This window comes from Mus pahari, chromosome 20 (assembly GCF_900095145.1).
Source record: "Mus pahari chromosome 20, PAHARI_EIJ_v1.1, whole genome shotgun sequence".
Classification (NCBI taxonomy): domain Eukaryota; kingdom Metazoa; phylum Chordata; class Mammalia; order Rodentia; family Muridae; genus Mus; species Mus pahari.
This window is the reverse complement of record NC_034609.1, coordinates 13,616,945-13,636,815: the sequence shown is the minus strand read 5'-3', so window position 1 is coordinate 13,636,815 and position 19,871 is coordinate 13,616,945.

Sequence of the window (19,871 nt, the reverse complement as noted above, 5' to 3'; positions counted from 1 at the left end):
TGTGTTGACAGCGAAACATCTGCAGCTTCATTTAATGCATTTACTAAATGATGAGGGGGGGAAATCAAAGGATGTTTAAACAGCTACTTCTCTGCCTGCGAGTTTTTGTTTCTCTGCGGAGGTCAGAGGCATCGAGGAGAGATACCCCTTGGGGAGTCCGAGCCACATTCAGAGGCTCTCAGTACAAACACCCTCAGACAGTGATGGAAGAGTAACCAGAACACTGCATGCTTTCCACTGGGCCTCAGTGAACACAGATGGGCCCTACAGGGCACAGTGGAAGCCCCAGGGAGCTGGTGGGGTTAAACCACATGAAGCTGTCTTTTTTTCGGGCTAGTCGGTTAAATGTTAACAGCTTCATAATATTCGGCCTAAAATGTCCCATTTGGATTTTCTCCCATCCTTTCTCTACCCCTCTCCCCACCCCATTCTTTCCTTCCTTTCCTCCTACCCCTTCTCTGTACCTGTTTCTCTGTCAATATGAATCTCTTTCTCTCTCTCTCTCTTTCTCTCTCTGATTTTGCTGTGGGAAAAATTATTTTTCCCAAACAAAAATAATTAGACCCCAAATAAGTATAGTTTATTACTCTCGTCTGCCGGTTACCTTCTCCGAAAACATAACCCACCCTCTTTCCTTACCCCCACCAGAATCCTGCTTCAGATCCTGCCTCAAACCTCAAGGGCCAAAGTCTTCTGTGTGTCTGTGTGTTTGTCTTCTTGCCACTCCCAAGATATTATGGGATGGCCTAACAAACACTAACAGCGACGGCATCTGCGAATGTGACCCTTGGAGAATTTACCCTCGGTTCATTTCTATCTAAAAATGTTCAGGGAGTGTAAAATGAATTGTCAAAAGTCAGTTTACCCTTTAACACCCGTGCAGGCTGAGGATCTGTCCCTGTCATCAGGGTGCAGCTGTAATAAAATATCCCGACTTAACTCAGGCATGCTGCAAGCAGCAGAGCCCTGGATGACAATCTTTGACAAGTGCTTGCAAGTTTTTGCTGTGTAGTGTGCGCACAAAATCTTCTATACAGAACTCCTGAGCCCACCATAACTGGGGGGGGGTGGGGGGGTGGTGGTGTCTGATTAAGACTAGACTTCAAAATAAAAGGCCAGGTCATCATTGTCCAGGATGATTTTAACCAGGTCCTATTGAGTTCATACTCAGAGTCGTGTGTCAGAATCTATTCACTCCTAACCACAACACGTGTGTTACAGGACTGTTCTGTGTTACTGTGTGTTCCACATGGAGTAGCTTGTTTCCCTGTTTGGGAATAGGTCAGAGAACCATCTATAAGTCCTCAGATAATAACACACACACACACACACACACACACACACACACAGCATCATATATGAAGTACACAGTTTAAAAATGGAGGCCAATATGTGTCCATTTGCATCTGAGATTTTGATCAGCGACAATAATTACTTGGAACATTAATGTCCCAAGCCCTCCTACAACCACAGCAGACAGCACTAGTAGATTGTGACAGTGTTTCTCAAATCAGTCAGAATTAGGTTAGTGGAGAAAACTCTTAGGTGAAACTAACAAACCCACATGGAGGTCACCTTAAGGACCTCCACACAGCAAGATGGCTGCTCTGCCCTCCCTGCCAGTCACTGCCTCCACCCACCCCTCCTGACCCATTCGCTGCTGCAGTGGGGGCAGGCTTGGTTTCTCTGTCTGTGGGAGAAAGGGGCACATGGTAAACAATGTGCAAAGCTCACAAGAGTGTGGCCACCTCAGACCTGCAGGTTTCTTCCCCTCTTGGGTTCAACCCAGGAGGAAGCTGACTTCAGACTCCATCTACATATATGGCCTCCACACTCACCCCACCCGTCTACACTGCTCAAAACCGCGTTCGGATTAAGACGAAGGGACATTTCCTCTTCTCAGCTGTATGTCACTTTTAGTAGACTCAAACTTTTCTGGAAAAGGTGAAGAAAAGCCACCCTCAAAGGAATACAACTAAAATCAAAAGAATTTTCTGGAAGGAGCTGTACTCCCGATTTGGTCTGTGGTTTTGTTATAGTTTTGTTATTGGTGTTTGTTTGTTTTTATTTTTTATCTTGTTGTTGTTACTGTTGTTGCTTTTGCTTTTCTTTACCCTTTCTGCCTTTCTTTTGCTCCCGCCCTTTGGATCATGGAAAGAATGTGTTCATCGAAGGTTAAGGAAAAATCTATACTGTACATAGATCCTTCAATAGTTCCCTGCTGCCCACAAAATAGCCCAGATAGTTTTCTGTTTAAGGCACAGTTTGGTTTGGCTATGAACCCTGCCTGTGGTCAGCAGGTGCTGAGCCTTCCCTGATTGTTACCCACCCTTGGTTAGTCTATGTGACCTTCACACCCCTGGGCCCTTGTAGAAGACTGTCTCACTTGCTTGACTTATATCTACCCTGCCTGCTTAGTTCTCCATCAAGACCTAGTTCAGATGTCAACCTTGTGTGCGGCTGATTCATACATCCATCTCTTCCCTTGGGATAATTTACTTGTAAAGCAGAAAGGTTCCAAGCCTGGAGCAAGATCCCTGACCTTGTAATACTAGCTGGAGGCCCACAGGCGTCTCATTGAACTTCCTGGTGCCTTGGTGCTACTATGCAGAAAATCGGGATAGATAGGAGCTGGGTGTGGCAGGAGTCTTGTGTAATATCAGGCGGTGGCAGAAGGGATGGAGGAGTTCAGGGCCAACCTAGGCTACGTAGTCAGACTCTCACTACGAATATAAAGCAGGTAAGAGAAACTAAGGAGGAGTTAGTCAATATGCTTAGAGTACCCAAGAGCACTGGTAAAGGGCAGCTCTTGTGTTCTGTAGTGGCTTTCCGTTACTGTCTGGAAATACCACATTCCCCCTCCACTGCACCCCGGGATCCAAGACAAGGTCCTTCGTGTGTTCATCCTCACGCTGTGACCTTACCCTGGAGCCTGATTGGACATGGGAAACCAGGCAAGGTTACTGTGCAGCTGGATCATGGAGAGTAAGAAAACGGAAGTAAGAAAATGGAAGAAGCAAAGAAAGAGGGGACGTTTTACATTGAAATGTACATTGTTCAAGCATAGGTAGGGAGGGAGGAAGGGAGAAAAGGAGGATAGGAGAAGGGGGGACAGAGTGAGCATGCTCGCCACCTATATACATCAATATGTTATCACAAAACCCCTCTCCACAGCCACTCATTCAGAGAAACTTCAGAGGTTTCCTCTCAGTAGAAGAGGATACCCATATTGCTTGCCTCCTCCTGGTCAGGGCATGTAGCTCACAGAATCATGAACCTGAAGGAAGAATCCACACGTCCTGATATGATCCTGTAAGAGAAAGGCTGGGACGTAATAGGCCAGCAGATGGCAGATGTCCTTTTGTGGGAGTGTCCCCAGGAAAACAGGTTCTAAAAAAATGAGATTGCTTGGGTTTGAGTCCCAGCCACAGTACCCAGCCTCTGGGTGACCTTCTGTACTGGGTGACCTTCTGTACTGGGTCACCTTGCATTTACAATAGGAACCAAGTAGTAGCCACCGCCTCACGGTCTTGTTATGCACCTGACCCAAAGCACGCATTTCCTAATGCCATTTCTGTCACGTGGGGCTTCCTGGTTGGTGAAGCCAGAGGAAAAGGAAAGCATTTTCTGGATAAAAGGAGAAGGGAGGGCTGCGCGCGAAGGAGACCTCACGCTGCCGCAGAAGTGGGGGAGCCCGCTCTCGCCTCCCTGTGTTTGGATTGGCTTTCGAAACCATACAACACTTCGTTAACCTCAGTGGGAACACTGTGCAGAAATGTCACTCCCAGGATTTGACATCTCCTTATTCTTCCTGCTACTGTTTGCTCCTTTGTTGCTTTGAAAATATGAATTAATGATGAATACTAATGAGCCCGTGACAAGACGAACTTCCATCTAGGTTCCATGAACACGGGAACATCAGCCCTGGTGACATTTCTACAGAGGGGAGAGTGCACTCTTCTCCCAAACTTCCAAATTCAATCCGCCCAAACTCTTCTTCCCCTTTTCTTCCTATCCTTCTTCTTCTTTAATCCTGCTGCAAAGATTCATTAAAACCTCGTGAACATGGCTTTGAACTTGTTCATAAGATGGCGTTTGCTGTTTTTAAAAAGAAAACCCCAGTTGCTTTTTTTTTTTAATTTTTTTATTTGATATTTTCTTTATTTACATTTCGAATGCTATCCCGAAAGTTCCCCATACCCTCCCCCGCCAGTTGCTTTTTAATGAAGATCTTTATGGGTTTCTCTTTCTCACCCTGAACTCACTTGGTTTCTCATTTATTGTTTCTTGGGCTGTTTCATGGAGCCTGGGGAATCTGTGACATGGCCAACCAGAGGGGACCTGAGGCAACAAAAATGAGCACACAGCGACTTCCTAAGCAACGGCAACTCTCCCTCCCCTTTCAATAAAGCAAAACAAACAAAAACCCCAGCAATATTTGCCTACTGTTGGCATCAAAGACAACTTTTCTGGCAGGGTCCGAAAGACAACCTCAGCAAAGTGGTAGCACTAAGTGGGGGGGGGGGGGGAGAAAGCCTAATGTGGTGTCTAACTGGGAGAGGCAAGAGACTCGAGAGTTATAGGCCAACCTGGGTTATACAAACCTTGTCTCAAAAGCAAGCAAACAAACAAGACGCAAGAAAAAAAAATATAACTAGAGTATGCAGAGCTCAAGAAAGAACTGAGGTAGAAAGAATAAACAAAGGCCGCTTTCTCCCCTGCGTCAGAATTTAGCTGCAGGTTCTCAGGACTCTCAACCGGTAACATTAGAAACTGTGTCAAGAGACAAACAGGTCCTTGACTTTTGGGTTTCCTCTCTCATTGGCTTCACTCTGCTGAGAGGGCTGCCCGTGAGAAGAAATCCCCCTAAGGAAAGGCACATGGCAAGGGTCCCCTAAGTCATCACCAATGAGACCCACATCCCAACGAGCTCCACAGAGAAACTCCACATCTAAAAGTAGGGGGCACAAACCCTAACTAGCTTGTGACCATGTGGCTATCGCTTCCAGGACTCAGTTTGCTTGGATGTCAAATGGGGATACATGAGTGGTCGTGGAGAGGACATAACTGGGAGACTGTAAGAGTCAAGGAAGGCTTAATGTAGTTGGGGGAGGGGAGGGAGTGGTGTGAGCCCCGTTCTTCACACTCAAGAGCCAAACTACACACTAACTTGTCTCCTCCTGATTGTAGGTGGAAGCAGTGTCCCCGCAGCCTTGGGAAGAAATGTAGCATTGCTCTGGAAACTCTTCACTGGGGCCTGGGACCCTTTGTGCCCACTGAAGTGGCTGAGACACTTCTTTGACTCGTATCAACATATCAAGTGCAAACAAGTCACCCATCACTTAGTCAACGACAAACATGCCTCTTCCCCTCCCCCCACCCCCACCCCACATCTGCCAGTGGTAGCAGGACAGGGTGGAAGAAGAGGCCGTGCATGCGTAGGCTTACAGAGAGAAATAAAACAGATCACTTCTCCACTTCTCCGCTCCAGAGAGTCGCCAGCCAAAGGGTGACAGCAGTCCTGTAAACAAGTGACAATTGGGAACAGGGCTCAAGTGTAGAGTCCCTGAACCAGACTGCCTGGGCTCATAGCCTAGCTTTACCATTAAATAGCTGTGTGGTAGTGGATAAACTCATGGCTAGACTCAGGGCTTCTCCGTGCCTCGTTTCCACATCTATTGTGTGACAATGAACCTATACCTAGCCTCATGGAGCTGAATAATTTAGGAGGTCTCTAATGTTTAGGATGGTGCCTGGAACATAATATCCCATAAACCTTGTCTTAAACACAGTAAGTTACAATTTTCTTGGGCTTGCTGTGGCCCAAGCCCTCAGCTGAGCTTTGAGCGCCACGCACCGATTGCGTGGTTATGTCATCAGAAGAATCATGCGCCAACCCAGGGAAGGTACTGACTGTGGAGACAAACTGGGCTTTGTGAAGTCCCTGTCTTTAAGACTGTGAGAAGCTGTGCTGGTTAGTTTTTTGGGTGTTTGCTTGTTTGTTTGTTTTTTGTTTTGTTTTGTTTTTGTCAACTCCATGAATTCTCAGTCATCTAGGAAGAGAATCATGGCACACAAAGTGTCCCCATCAGAATGGCCTATGGGGCGTTTTCTTGGTTAATGAGAGGGCCTGGCCCACTGTGGTGGTGCCATCTCTCAGCAGGTGGTCCTGAGGTGTATAAGAGGATAAACTGAGCTAACTAAGTTAGTTCCTGCCCTGTCTTCCATTCCATACAGACTACAACAGTAAGCTAGCAAAATGCCTGTTCCTCCCCAAGTTTCTTTTGGTCATGGTGTTTTATGACAGCAGTAGAGAGTCAACTAGGACAAAGGATTATGCAGGGGTAAGACTCTGGGGACCCCCTGAGTGAACCACGCAGAGCCTGAATCAATGCAAAAAAGCAAGAGGAATTTATTGTTCCAGTGCACTGGGGTCGTCCCAGACCCAAAGGAGAGGCGGCGACGCCCGGTGACCTGTTCAGCGAGTTTTTATATGGTTTCCAGGGGCAAAATAGGTTTCCAGGGGCAAAATAGGTTTCCAGGGGTGGAATAGAGCATCTGCAAGTAGGCACAATATGATGGGCGGGAGAGTGTGCCCTTTAAACTGATTGGTCTTTAGGGAATGAGGTAGTAGGAGCTTACTCAGCCTCTCTTCTGGCCAGTGTGCTCTTCCAGGAGGGGAGGAGTCCAATGGAATTTTCTAAGGGCTCTGAGCTGACCTCTTCACAAGCTGCTCTATGTTGGATGTCCAGGGCTAGCAAGCAATAAAGCCATAGTGAAAGGGCCTCACCAAGCTTAAGTAGCTCAGGGTCACAGAGACTGACAGGAGACATCATTCAAACCTAGTGCATAAGCATGCTTTTTATGGTTGTAACTGCACACTAAACACTAAATGACTTTAAGAGAAAAGAGGTTTTGGTAGCTTGTAGTTCTGAGCATCTAATGATATGGTCCCATGATCCCATGGAGGTTCCATGCTGTAATATGTAATCATAATATGTCAGAGAGTATCACACGAAGGAAAGAGTAAGCTAACCAGCTTGTGCTTCTCTTTCTCTTCTTATACAACTGTCAATGCCATCAGGAGGCCCCACCTTCAAGAGCTTATCTCATGTCAATCATGTTCCAATGCCCTTTTTCCAGAGACCATCATAGATAACAGTGGAGACTAAGTCTTAACAAGGGTTCAAACCATGACCCCCACGAGTTCTCCTTCTGCCTGACCAGTCACTGACCAAACTGGATGATCTCTCAGAGGTCTAGAGCAGTGATGCTGTGACCCCTTAATACAGTTGTGGTGACCCCCCCCAACAGTGAAATTGTTTTGTTGTTACTTCATAACTATAATTTTGCTACTGTTATGAGTCATCATAATTTTGGAGATAGAGGTTTGCCAAAGGGATTGTGGCCCACAGTTTGAGAATCACTGTTCTAAACCATCATAAAAGCTAAAACCTGGGTATCCTGCCCGGTAGGCACAGGGAAGGTGATATGGAACAGATAGTCTATCTGCCATCTACCCTTCCATCCCTCTACGCCTCCTTCCTCCCACCTTTCTTCCTTCCCTCCCTCCCCTTCTTCCTTTCTTTCCTTCTTCTCTTTCTTCCTTCTTCCCTTCCTTTCTTCCTTCTTCTTTCTTTCCTTTCTTTCTCTTTCTTTTTCTTTCTTCCTTTCCTTTCCTTTCTGTCTTTCTTCCTTTCTTCCTTCCTTCCTTCCTTTCTTCCTTTCTCTCTCTCTCTTTCTTTCCTGCTTGCTTTCTTGCTTGCTTGCTTTTGTAATGACGCTAGTAATGCCCTAATATTCAGCCACTTTGATTTGATTCTGTAGTAATGACTCAATACACACTATAAACTACTTCACAGACTCTTGCAGGTCCACAAACATGATTATTTATCACAAGCCAAGATGCAGTCACGTGTCATGTGATCATGCAGAACTCTAAGTGGCTTTGGTCATGCCTGGGCTGACTCAGCCTGAAGGAAGGCCAAAGCAGATGTGGTTCATTAGGACTTCAGGGAGTGTTTAGACTGAGTGCAACTGACACCAGCCACTGTCTCCGGGTTTTCCTGGAGATGGCATTTCGCATACTGCTGCAGTAGCACTCCACTTCCTAAAATCCATCCAGACATTGTCAGGGGGGATTTTGAGGAGACGGACTTAGCCAAGCTTGATAGATGCAGACCGATAAGACAAGTATAAACATCAAGTCACGATTATGCCTCTACTTACATTTAGAGAATAATATTACAGGAAAAGAATGGGTCCCTTTTCACTTTAGGACACCAGTAGGTCTGGATTAGTGGGTCACCTAGATGTTGAGTGTTGAATCTGATGGCATCTTCATCTTTGATAGAACAGCAGAGATCTCTCTAGACTCATGATGACAGATTCCAAAATGGACGCACATTTATAAAATACCAATAGTTTTTTTCCCCCAATGAATCATAGGTAGGGCAGAACCTATTAGGCAATTATTCCCCAAAGCTGCTTCTAATCTCCAAATAAGAAATATTTATCCTTGTGCTGTCTGGTCTTTGGGCTTCAGAACCCATTGGCTAGCAGAAAACCATATGCCACACCTACATCCAGGGAATCTCAAGACTGGCATCCTCCAATAGTACAACTCCCAGGAACAAATAGCAAAGCTAAGCAGGTGTGAAGTGGCAGGTGTTTCACAAACTCCTCCAAGAAATAAGGGTTCTTGTTCTAAGGACCAGAGCAACACTGCAACAGTGTGTCGTTCTTAGAGCATCACAAGGTCCATTGTCTTGATAAGCATCTGCTACAAGGACAAAAACATGCATTGTGTGTGAGAACATTGTCACGCCCAAACATGTTTGGCAGTAAAGTTCTAAAACACATAGGCGTCACCCCTAATATCAAGCCTCCCAGGCTCTGAGCTTGAAGATCCCAATTCTTCTTTTCCCTGGGAATTTTCCTTTGTGTTACATAGGTGTCATGTCAGGAGTCTTCTGATTATGTCTTGCCAAGAATAACATTGATGAGAAAAGTTGAGAATACGTGGGTACTAATTGAATTTTGCTTCTGCACTATTGTTCTGCACCGTTATTTCTCCATGCCTATCATAACGCCCATTGATCTATTCATGGCTATGTATAAATCTAATTTTACTAGAACTTTGATGTCTTAATTACATATGTTTTCATTTTAAACTCTGAAGAATTTATTAAAGTATTGCTTAAACAAACAAACAAATAAACACGTAGGTGTCCACTTAACTTCTGTCTGTGTCTACAACTGTAATGAAAAAGATATGAATCCTGGGGAAACGAATTCTATCAAAGCACAACAGTCATCAGTATTGGTCTTAGCTTAGCTTGTGTTAGGTTGAATTGGATCTGGGTCTCAGGTGAATGAGACTCCACTACTCAAGTAGCTATGAGCATGGACTGATATTTGTGGGTGGCCTGGGCTGGGGAAGGAAGCAAAGATCAGAATGGGCAGGAAAACTCTGGATTCAGCAATCAACAACATGACAAGATTAGAAACATGGAAGAGGAGTAAGTAGCAAGACAGGAGTGGACTCTCCATCAGCCAGAGCTGCACATCCCAGAGAGCTCCTATGAGACCTGAGGGAGGCAGACATTCTCAGAGCCAAGCTTTGTCTTCTTGAGTGAGCCGCCTAGGAGCTCCAGTCATTACCTGGACTGACCAGACCAGGTGGCAGTGAATGCTGAGATAGAGAGAAAGAGAGAGAGAGAGAGAGAGAGAGAGAGAGAGAGAGAGAGAGAGAACAAAAGCTCATTAATAGACACACACACACACACACAGAACTCCTAGTTGGGTACCACCTATCCTGAGAACCTCATGATACACCCCAAGAAAATGTTGAACAGAGCTGAGGAGATGCCAGCCAGGGGATAAATCCCAGAGCTGCTCATCCTCTCTCAGGTTGAGGAGATCTTTGTAGGGCATCTTGATATCACATATACTTTGATCCATTGTTTTTACTCCCTTAATCATGGTTGAAAATCAGATCCAATGACTGGAGCTTTTTCTACAGATACACACTTAGCACAATCCATTTGGAGTTGCCTTAGAGTCTTTCCAAAACTCTGCAGCTCCAAAGATGTGGCTCATGAATAGCCATCTTCTCTTGTATATGAAACGGATGTCGGTGTTCGAGTTCTCATTGCTGTTGTGGAACAGGGAAGGGTGGGCATTAAGAGATGCCTAAAAATTATAATAAAACTATATCAAAAATAAATAAAAATTAGCAAAAAAAATGCCCAACTTGCAAACGCAGACCCAAAAAAATCATACATGACCCCATGTGAAAGGCTGCTATTCTTGTAATAACTGCTTAAACTTACTGTAAGTATGAAAAAAATTAATCAGAGAAATTCAGAATGTGACTTTGCCCTACAGAGCTCTGCTGAGACTCTGCAAATGATGTAACATGACTAAGACCAGAGGGCAGGGTAAACATCTGGACACGGAGAGAAAATAGGAGAGTCTATGAAACACAAGGGATCTAACTGAATCTTGGATTTAAAACAAAATATCAAGGTCGGGCTGGGTGGTGGTGGTGGTGCATACCTTTAATCCCAGCACTTGGGAGGCAGAGGCAGACAAATCTCTGTGAGTCGAGGCCAGCCTGCTCTGCAGAGCAAGTTTCCAGAACAGCCAGGGCTACACAGAGAAACTTTTTCTCAGAAAACCAAAAAAGAAGAAGAAGAGGAAGAAGAAGAAGAAGAAGAAGAAGAAGAAGAAGAAGAAGAAGAAGAAGAAGAAGAAGAAGAAGAAGAAGAAGAAGAAGAAGAAGAAGAAGTCTAAACAATATTTTGGCTTTTTCTTTTTAGGAATTTGAGAATGAGGTGAGTATTCAATGATGTTGCTGAGTTCATGCCTTTTAAAGATGTTTTAGGGGTGAACAGTCTTATCCCTGGATGATGTCACTAAAGGATATAAATGGAAGAAGGAGTGTACTGCAATTGCCTAAGGAAGAGAAGCTTTTTTTGTTGTTGTTTAAGGTTTTATTTATTTTATGTATATGAATGAGTACACTGTAACTCTCTTCAGACACACCAGAAGAGGGCATCAGATCCCATTACAGATGGCTGTGAGCCATCATGTGGTTGCTGGGAATGGAACTCAGGACCTCTGGAAGGAGAGGGGTAAGTGCTCTTAACCACTGAGCCATCTCTCCAGCCCAGGAAGACAAGTTCTGTAGAAGACAGAGAAAGTCTCCAAGTAGAATACAAAAGGGAAACGAGGTGGATGCTCTCAAGCCCATAAATACCAGGGATGGTCAATTTTGAACGTGAAATAACTTTATGCCCCTGCAGACAGTCAGCTCTCCATCAAAGGAAGAGGGAACACGGAGGTTGCATGCCCACTGAGTGGAGACTCTCTTCTACATAAGTGAAGCGCTAAGCAAAGGAATGACTCCAGAATGCCATGGAGCCTTTCCTGGATGCTTCCTCTTCTCTCCTCTTCAACTGCCTGCTGCCTGCTGCCAGCGCAATTTCTTTGAGATAGGACCAATAGCAAACGTGGCCTACAAATGTGGCTGTTGACAGACCCACGAAAGCCTGTCACCCTACACAGCAGGCGGCAACAGGAGCCTAAGGTGCCTCTGGGGAGTCTTCTCCCCTCTGGGGTCTCCGTGCATCATTGCTGAGATCACTAGGTTCCTTAGACAGCCCACTGAAAAGAATTCACAGGCTCTCAGGATCCCAGCAGGGAGAGCTTGGAGCCCTGTTGTTGGAAATAGCTCCCAACCTGCATCTCAGGCAGGTATTTTTAGGTTCTGTCTTGAAGACACAGAAACTTTCGTACATTTCAGCTTCTTTGTCTGGAGCCAGTGCAACCCCAGACATGTCATTGAAAGGGGGTATAATTGTGGTCTCCTCCACCCAGCAATCTGAGCTTGTCTGAAAGGAGCTTCCTGCTGTGCAGCAGGGGGGTTAGAGAGCCTTTTCTGGCAAGGGGAAGTCAAAATGGATTTTTTAAAAATAATAATATGTTGATCAAGGAGAGGGCAAAAGAAACCTCGAGGCGAGGGGGCTGCGCGGGGGGCTGATCTGGAGAGGAGGGTTACCTATTGTTTTGCGGGGGGGGGGCTGATCTGGGGGGGGTTACCTATTGTTTTGAAACCTGGTCTCAGTTCTTCGTGACAAGCTACAGAATTCAAGCTTGGAGAAGATAAACTCTCACATTAGAGGTTGGGGGATAAAAGATGCTTGGAAGCATCAGTGTTAGATCAATGCTGTTATTAATATGAGGCTTTCCTGGGAGCAATTATGACTGTCACTCACTGGGCATAGCCGGACCATTGAAAGAAGAAATTGAAAACCTAAAATAATACTGGGCAGGTATAGGATTGACAGGGGCAGGCCAATGGTACGTCAGAGCTGGAAGAAGGGCTGTTTAAGTTCAAAGGTCATGAGAACCATCTTTAGACAGGTCAACAGAGGTAACATGGCACTGTTCCTGGGACTCCGTTAAAACAAATCCTAAGGGCTTAACTTTAGAGTGCTTGATCCTGAATAACTGAAAGGACCCCGAGATGCCTTCAGCTCATGTGAGCATGAAAAGCTACATTCATCAAGTAGCTCACAGGATGGCCACGGCCGTTGTCACTGTACTTTGAAATCACACAGCAAAGCAATGTTGACCGAGGGGAGCAGTATTGCGGTGGTAGTGGTGGGATTGCTCTGATTAAATAAACGCTAGGTTTTCCCCCATGAGAGTAAAAAGCAAAGCAGTTGTTCACAGTATCCAACCTGTTCACAGTATCGCTAGCCACTGATCGGCAAAGTTTACCTGGAGCTAAGAGCCAGTACCTGATCCAAATGTGGGACCGACAGAGGACCAGAGGACCCTCACAGTATCTGAAGGATTTCCCTCAGGAGCCTGCCACCATCAGAAGCCAAAAGTTCACTTTAGTAGACTGACGATAAAGGGACTCAGAGATGGGCAGAGCTCAGAGTTGAAAACTATAGAACCTCAAGACGACCCCAGTGACATAGGAACTCAAAGGGTATTTCTGAAAACATGAGGTCATCTCTTGCTGGAGAAAGTCTTCACCTGGTGGGGGCTGAGATGAGAAGCCTTAGGGCATGGTCTGGTCTCTGACTCTGTTTGTCTCTGTGTCTCTGACTCTCTGTTTCTGTCTGTCTGTCTGTCTGTCTGTCTGTCTGTCTCTCTCTCTCTGTCTCTCTGTCTGCCCTGTCTATCTCTGTCTCTTTTGTGCATACATACACAGCACACACACACACACACACACACACACACACACACACGCAAGTCCGCAAGTGCAAGCCAATACTTGCCAACATTTAAGGACAATTCACTATGTGTTAATGTGAATACTGAAAGCTTTTCCCTGATCTCCATAACTACCCCCAGTCAGACCTTGTTATGAAGACTGAGTAGTCCAGCTTCATGAAATGTCCCATCTGGCTCAAGGGTGGACAACCCCGAGTGGGCACACCTTAAATTCTGACTCCTGGTCTGGATTCCTGGCGTTAAGCCACCATCCCTTCTCCAAACACTCAGTTTGGCTTTCTCTTCATGGCACTTGGATGAACACCCCTGTCCTTGACAATCGGGAGGAACAGTTAAGGCCCCATGAACATCACTCAGGTAATTCATGAGTAAATCAGGTCTGAGTGTGGCCCAGACTGAGGTTCTGTAACTAAACAGAAGATGGAGACCAGAGAGTCCTACATCCCACCCTTCCAGCAGCCTATGGCAGAGCTGGGCACACAGCTCACAAGAAGCAGATTGAAAATTCTGAGGGAAGTTGGTTGTGGTGGCTCACACCTGAAATCTCACCATTCAAGAAGGAGACAAGAGGGTCCCGAGTTCAAGGTCGTGTTTAGCTGCACAGTAAGACTCTCAAAGGAGAGGGGGGAAACCCCCTCTAAGGGAAGAGACCATGACACAAATGCTGGTCAAACCTTGTAGCCCTCAGATTCTTGTGAGAGTCAGAAAATCATTGTGAAGATTTAAGAAGGCCTGAGTGGCTCACATACATAGTGAGAGTTCAGAGCTGACGGCAGAAGTGGTTTCCTGCTAACTTATGCTAACAGCAGAACAGTATAAAGGAAAGTTAATTAAGTCCCAGCTTAGAAGCTAAGATGACTTTGCTCCTGAGTGGAAGGAAATTAGCCTAAGGTTAGAAGCAAAATTGTGGGGAATGGGGCTCACTGCTCCCTCTTTTAGCCTTAGTTTCCATCCTCTGCCTTGGTGGCGAGATCAGGGATGAGGGATACAGGAAAAATGAGTCAAGGCTCCCGGGGATCTGCAAATTGTTCCCTCTCTGGACTGAAACTGTCTGGCAACCATAGGCAAACTTCAAGCAAGAAGCAGATGGGGCTGTAGGCTCATTCCAATACTATCCAGGAATCTTTCCTCTGTTTTGCTATTTGTCTATCTGCACTGGCTTCTCTTTGTAGGCTAAAAGGGGGAACTATTACAGATTGTTAATGATATTAGCAATTTAATAAAACACAACTCGTGTGTAAAATAAACAGAAGCGGACATTTCCTCCACCACCACCACCGCCGCCATTGTTACCGTTCTTTGCAATGTGTGCTTTTGAACAAGCCCCCAAAATAAAATGCAGTACATAAGAATCAATGCCACCATTATCATCAAGTCCCAGAATGCTTAAAAGAGGTTGAGTAAAAATTATGCCCTTACGGTTGCTGTCAGGGATCCTGCTCTATAATTGTGCCTATTCCTGTTCTCGTCCCAATGAAACTCCCGGCCTCCAAGCCACGCGTTTTTTATTAAGCATCTCTTGCATTCACTGATGGCTCTCCAGTCTGTAGGATGCTGGGTCTTCCATGCTCAAAGTGAGTTTCTCTGAGATCCCAACTGAGTTAGGCGCTTTATACGGATGCTAGCATGCTCAAGTCTCTGACCTCCAGCCATAAAGGGAGAAGTGAGAAGTGAGGCCCGAGATGGTCCCAACTTCAATCCATCTCACGTTGCCTTCCTGCACACAATAGCTGGGTCCGCTCAAACCTCATTTTTTTTTTTTTGTCCACTCAAGTTGGAGAGCATCAAGACAAACAAGAAAGAAAATAGGGCAGCCCAGCAAACGTGTAAATGACAGGTTGTATGAGCGAGTTATAATTAAAGCCCAAGATGACAGATAACTATAAAATCAGATCGGCTCCTTTCCACATGGAAGGAAAACATAATGTTGTCATCCAACCCAGGCTATTTTTTTTGTAAATCGAAATTATAGTTTTATTTGGAGCTATTTTAAAAGGTCCATTAATTAAAAATTGGAAGCCAAACCAATGCAAGAGATTCCATAAATGGTATCAGATTTGATGATCTCCGAGGGTGACAAGCACAAGACAATGTCATCCAAATTTCAAATGCCCTAAATCTCTGTTTGTTTGTTTGTTATTTTTTTTATTGAAAATAAACAAATTCAGAGGCAAAAAAGTAAGAAAAGATATGTGCAGGAGGTAATGATGGTGCTTGACTTCTAAACAGCCAAGGAAATTATAGTCATCGCGTACCGGGAAAGAACAAACACCTCTTAATGGCATTTCATTATAACCTACCTTTCTTTCCTCTGTTGTATATATTAATTATAAAAATCGTGGTGCCGAATTGAGGTTCTACAATAGTTTCCCCCTTCCTCTCTTAATTCTGTCTGCAGCAGGATGGAAGAACAATATCATCTGTCATCTGCAGAAAGAGCTTTCAAAGACAAAATCATAAAAAGAATGAAAGGCTATTATACAAAAAAAAAAAAAAGGGTAAAAAAGAAAAAGAAAAAAATGCTTTGATTTCACAGATTTTTCTACTTATTAGTGTTTAAGGTTATCCATTCTTGGAGCGAAGTATCTTCTCATATTGGAGTGTGTGTGTGTGTGTGTGTGTGTGTGTGTTCAGATTACAAGTTTCTGATAACTGGATCTCTTGGCTTCATATGCACTGTGTAGACAATTGCTGATGGTGGAAGGGGACAGAGGAGAAAAGATATGCCACACAGACTTGGAGGCTTTCCCAAACTAGAAAGCAGTAGGCTGGATGTGAAGACCGGTGCTTCAATGAGGATAACGGAGTATTTGCTCCATCTGTAGATGATGGACTTGAAGCACGAGAGAGAACAGAAGCAGGTACTCCGACCTCTGCCGGCAAAGCAGAGAAGCCTTAAGCACATACCTTGCCAGAAACTTGAAGAAACCGGTGAGTTCCACAAGATTTAAGATGAGGTTGAAAGAGAAAACTGAGATTATAATCCAGGTTTTGAGGAGATATATATGTGAATAATTACAGTTTTCTGGGCCGAGTTCCACAAGGTCCCACCTCCCTAGCTGAAGTTAACTCTAACCGTCATCCCCTTGGTTCCTGATGCTCAATGTATAGTTTATGGAGCGGCAGCCCCTGAGGTTTATTGGAAATGCAGATATCCCCTCTACCCTACCCCGACACCTGTGTAATCAGAATGGACACCAGGAGCCCCACAGGACACTCAGATGCTTTGATGTGTGTAATAGACTGGTTTGGGTTGTGAAGTATTGATGACCCACATATCTAGGCTCTGCAGAGTCCCAGCCCAGTCTCCTCCACACCGGTGTGTCACTTAGTCTTCATGATGCCTGGAATTTCTGGCTTCAGTCTCCCAAGTGCTGTAATGACAGTGTCGACAACCATGCCCAATTTGGTGCCACTTGTAATTGTCATATTTTGAGGAAGGATGATACTAGCATCTCTCGTGGGTAGAAAACGCTGCTCAACACTCACACCATGCTGGACGGGCCCCCAGAAGAGGGTTATGAGCCCCATCAAAGTGACTTTTAGACTAGGCTAAAAGCAAGAACACGGTCTCGAGTTTGCACGATTAGGGTCACCTGTCACTTTAGTTTTGGAACTGAAAGGCAAAACAGTATCACTACCCTGCAGGGCGCAGCCTGAGCCCTCTATGCTGATGACCTACAGACATCTGTAGCCTCTGGGACTGATTCTCCCATTCTCCTGCCCCAGGGATGGAGGACAGAGACTTGGACATCACATCCCAGATTTGCCTCAGGAAAACAGTGAGCAGTGATCTGCCCACCCACAGTGGAAGTAGCCAATAGGAACCCACTGCTTCAGAGCTCTTGGGCCTCAAATCCTGGTAGGTCAACTCTGAGCATCACCATCCCAAATGTTTGCACTTTGTGGTCTGTGAGCGAGTGATACACAAGCTTGAGATAATGCAGTCTCTGACTCATCTCTGCAGAGGGAAACAGGGGCTGGAGGCTAAAACAGGCTTCCCTGCAGACTAGGTGGCCTTAGTGAGCCTTCATCCCAGAGGATCAAGTTAGCTACTGCCAGTAGACCAAATAAAAGGGACACAGGGACCTCGGTGGTAGAAAAGCCACATTGTTTCCTTGTCTGGGCATAGGGTGAGAAGGTGGCATCCTCACCACCCATGCTTCCTGCCCAGGTCTTTAACCTTTTACTCCCCTGGGACTTCTAGTGACACTAAAGCCCTAACTGGAGAAGGAAGGAAGATCTCCTTCCTTTGCCTTGCCTAGCCCTCTCCGGTTCAGCTGACTCCCCCATCGGTAAGAGCTTCAGTCACAGCCGGCAAGGTTTCCCTCTGTCCAGTTTAGGGGCTTCCCCTTTAATTTTCTGTTTACTGTAAGATGTCATTAACAGAAAACTGGAGGTGCCCTGTCAGGTTTACTAGGTATTACCAGGAAAAAATAGGGTCCACCTTTAGAAATTTTTAGGGAGTCTCAGAAGAAAGCTTGAGGACAATTTCATTAGAGTTTGCAAGAAAACCCCCAGGATAGCGGGAGTGTACCTCTGAGCCGCCAAGGGAGGAGAGAAGAGAGGAGAAATAAATCCGTGCCCTTAGCGTTAAGCCAACACTGAAAGTCAACCACATAGCAGACAAAAAGCCACATATGGGGGAGAGTAATAGAGAAAGAGTAAGTGTTAGTGAAAGTTAGATGTATAAATAAAGGTAATAGAGATAAAGAAAGGGGCGGGGCCTGGGGAAAGGGCTAGAGACTCCGAGGGAAAATAAAAGAAAGTGGAAGAAATCAATCAAATCAGCCCAAACAGGTTGCCTTCTGAGGTCCTTTCTGCTGATTTATGGATGGGTGGGGGTGGAGGTAGGGATGGGTCTACATCCATCCCCTGGGCATCCAAAGTCAGTCCCCTTCACGAATGGGACAAAACACACTGTAGAAGGCTAACGAAATCTCCGGGGTTGGAAGAACTGGGTTGAGGTTCTGTGCTGCAGGCAGAGCTGAGCTAGGTTTAGACCATACCCAAGCCAGAACTCCTAGTGTGTCAGAGGGGTTTCTCCTCTACCCAAGGGAGATGAGGGCCAGGGGTAGGTAGGGCATGTGGGGTAACCGCAGGGCCTTGCTTTTGGGTCTGCTCAAAGTTAAGACACCCGGAGTGGTGCTCCTCACTGGATACAAATGAATAGCAATCCCTCCCTGTTGTCTCCCAATGGGGGTGAGCAAGAAAACTTGTTTTCTCTGCGAAAACATTTTAGATATGTTGTGATCGTGTGCACAGAGCAAATTTTTGAGAAACACACACACACACACACAAGCAAAAACCAAAACAGTCTTTTAGACATCAAAAAGAATAAGAACATCTGTCCTCTAACCCAGGAGTCTGAGAGAGACTCCTACAGGCACTTCCCTGCCTCCCCATCCCTCATCCCCCACCCCCCATTCTCCATCCTCCACCACACACACACACACACACACACACACACACACAAGGAAAATAGGCTTTAACTGCTCATCCTACCAAAACCAGGTGCCCCCTCTTCCCAGATTGCCATCCACCCTGATTATTTTCTAGGGACTGCTCCCCAACTTGACTTGGCGATTCTTAGTTGTTCCACCTATGGACTGCTGTGTACTCCCCAGCCCTGGGAACCCCTCCAGACATTCTCTCCTACCTGTGGGTGCAGGGCAGACCATGCCAGGGGCTGGCACACCTGGGAAATCCTGAAGCATTGATACCAAGCTACCTCGGGCATTGTTGGTGGAACACACCAGGCAGTTTACCTCCATCTTCCTTTAAAATTGAGACTAGAGTAAAGAAAGCCTTGAGTTTGGACTTGGGTTTCATAGGAGCCTTTCAGAAATGAGGGAAGGGAAGGGAGAGTTATCAGCAGTGCTCAGAGCAACACAGCAGACAGTGAGGACAGGACCTCCCTGTACCCATTACTTTCAGACGGAAGGTACACTCTGGGATTAAGCAGCCTGGCTGTAAATTCGCTCCACAGTTACAGGATACATGAAGTTAGCAAGTCACTCCACATTCCGAGGCCTTGCTGTTCTCGTTTTGTTTCATTTGTTTTTGTTTTTAAACAGAATTTTAGAATAATTTACTGAGGCTTTACAAGGGTTGTGTGGTCATAGAACAAATGCCCCGGACATCGCAAGGTCTCTGTATCTGCTGGTGTCTCTCTGTCTGGCTTAAGAAAGAGAATCCAAGAATGGCATAGGACCGTGGAAGTCAGCTCATGAAACTGCCCCACATCAACTCTTTAAAATGACATGGGACCGGCATAGGACAGGAATCTGGGGAAACATTACGGCCTCCAGGAATGGAGATGTGTTTACTACTTTAGCACCGTTAGCTTGGTGACGTCTGAAAATTGGACCTAACCTCAATATAAGACAGAATCACCACAGAACACAGAATAGTTAGCATGACAGAATTCTTCACTGCTTATTAAAAAACCTCAGATTACATAAATCTATGGGAAACCTATAAAATACATGCATGTGTAATGCCAATGCTAAAATCCAGGTTCTTGTTCAATCTTTTCAAGAAAAAAATATATATATACAACAGCTATCCAAAAGCCCATCATATTGTGAGATTATGTGCTCTATGGAAGCCTTAGA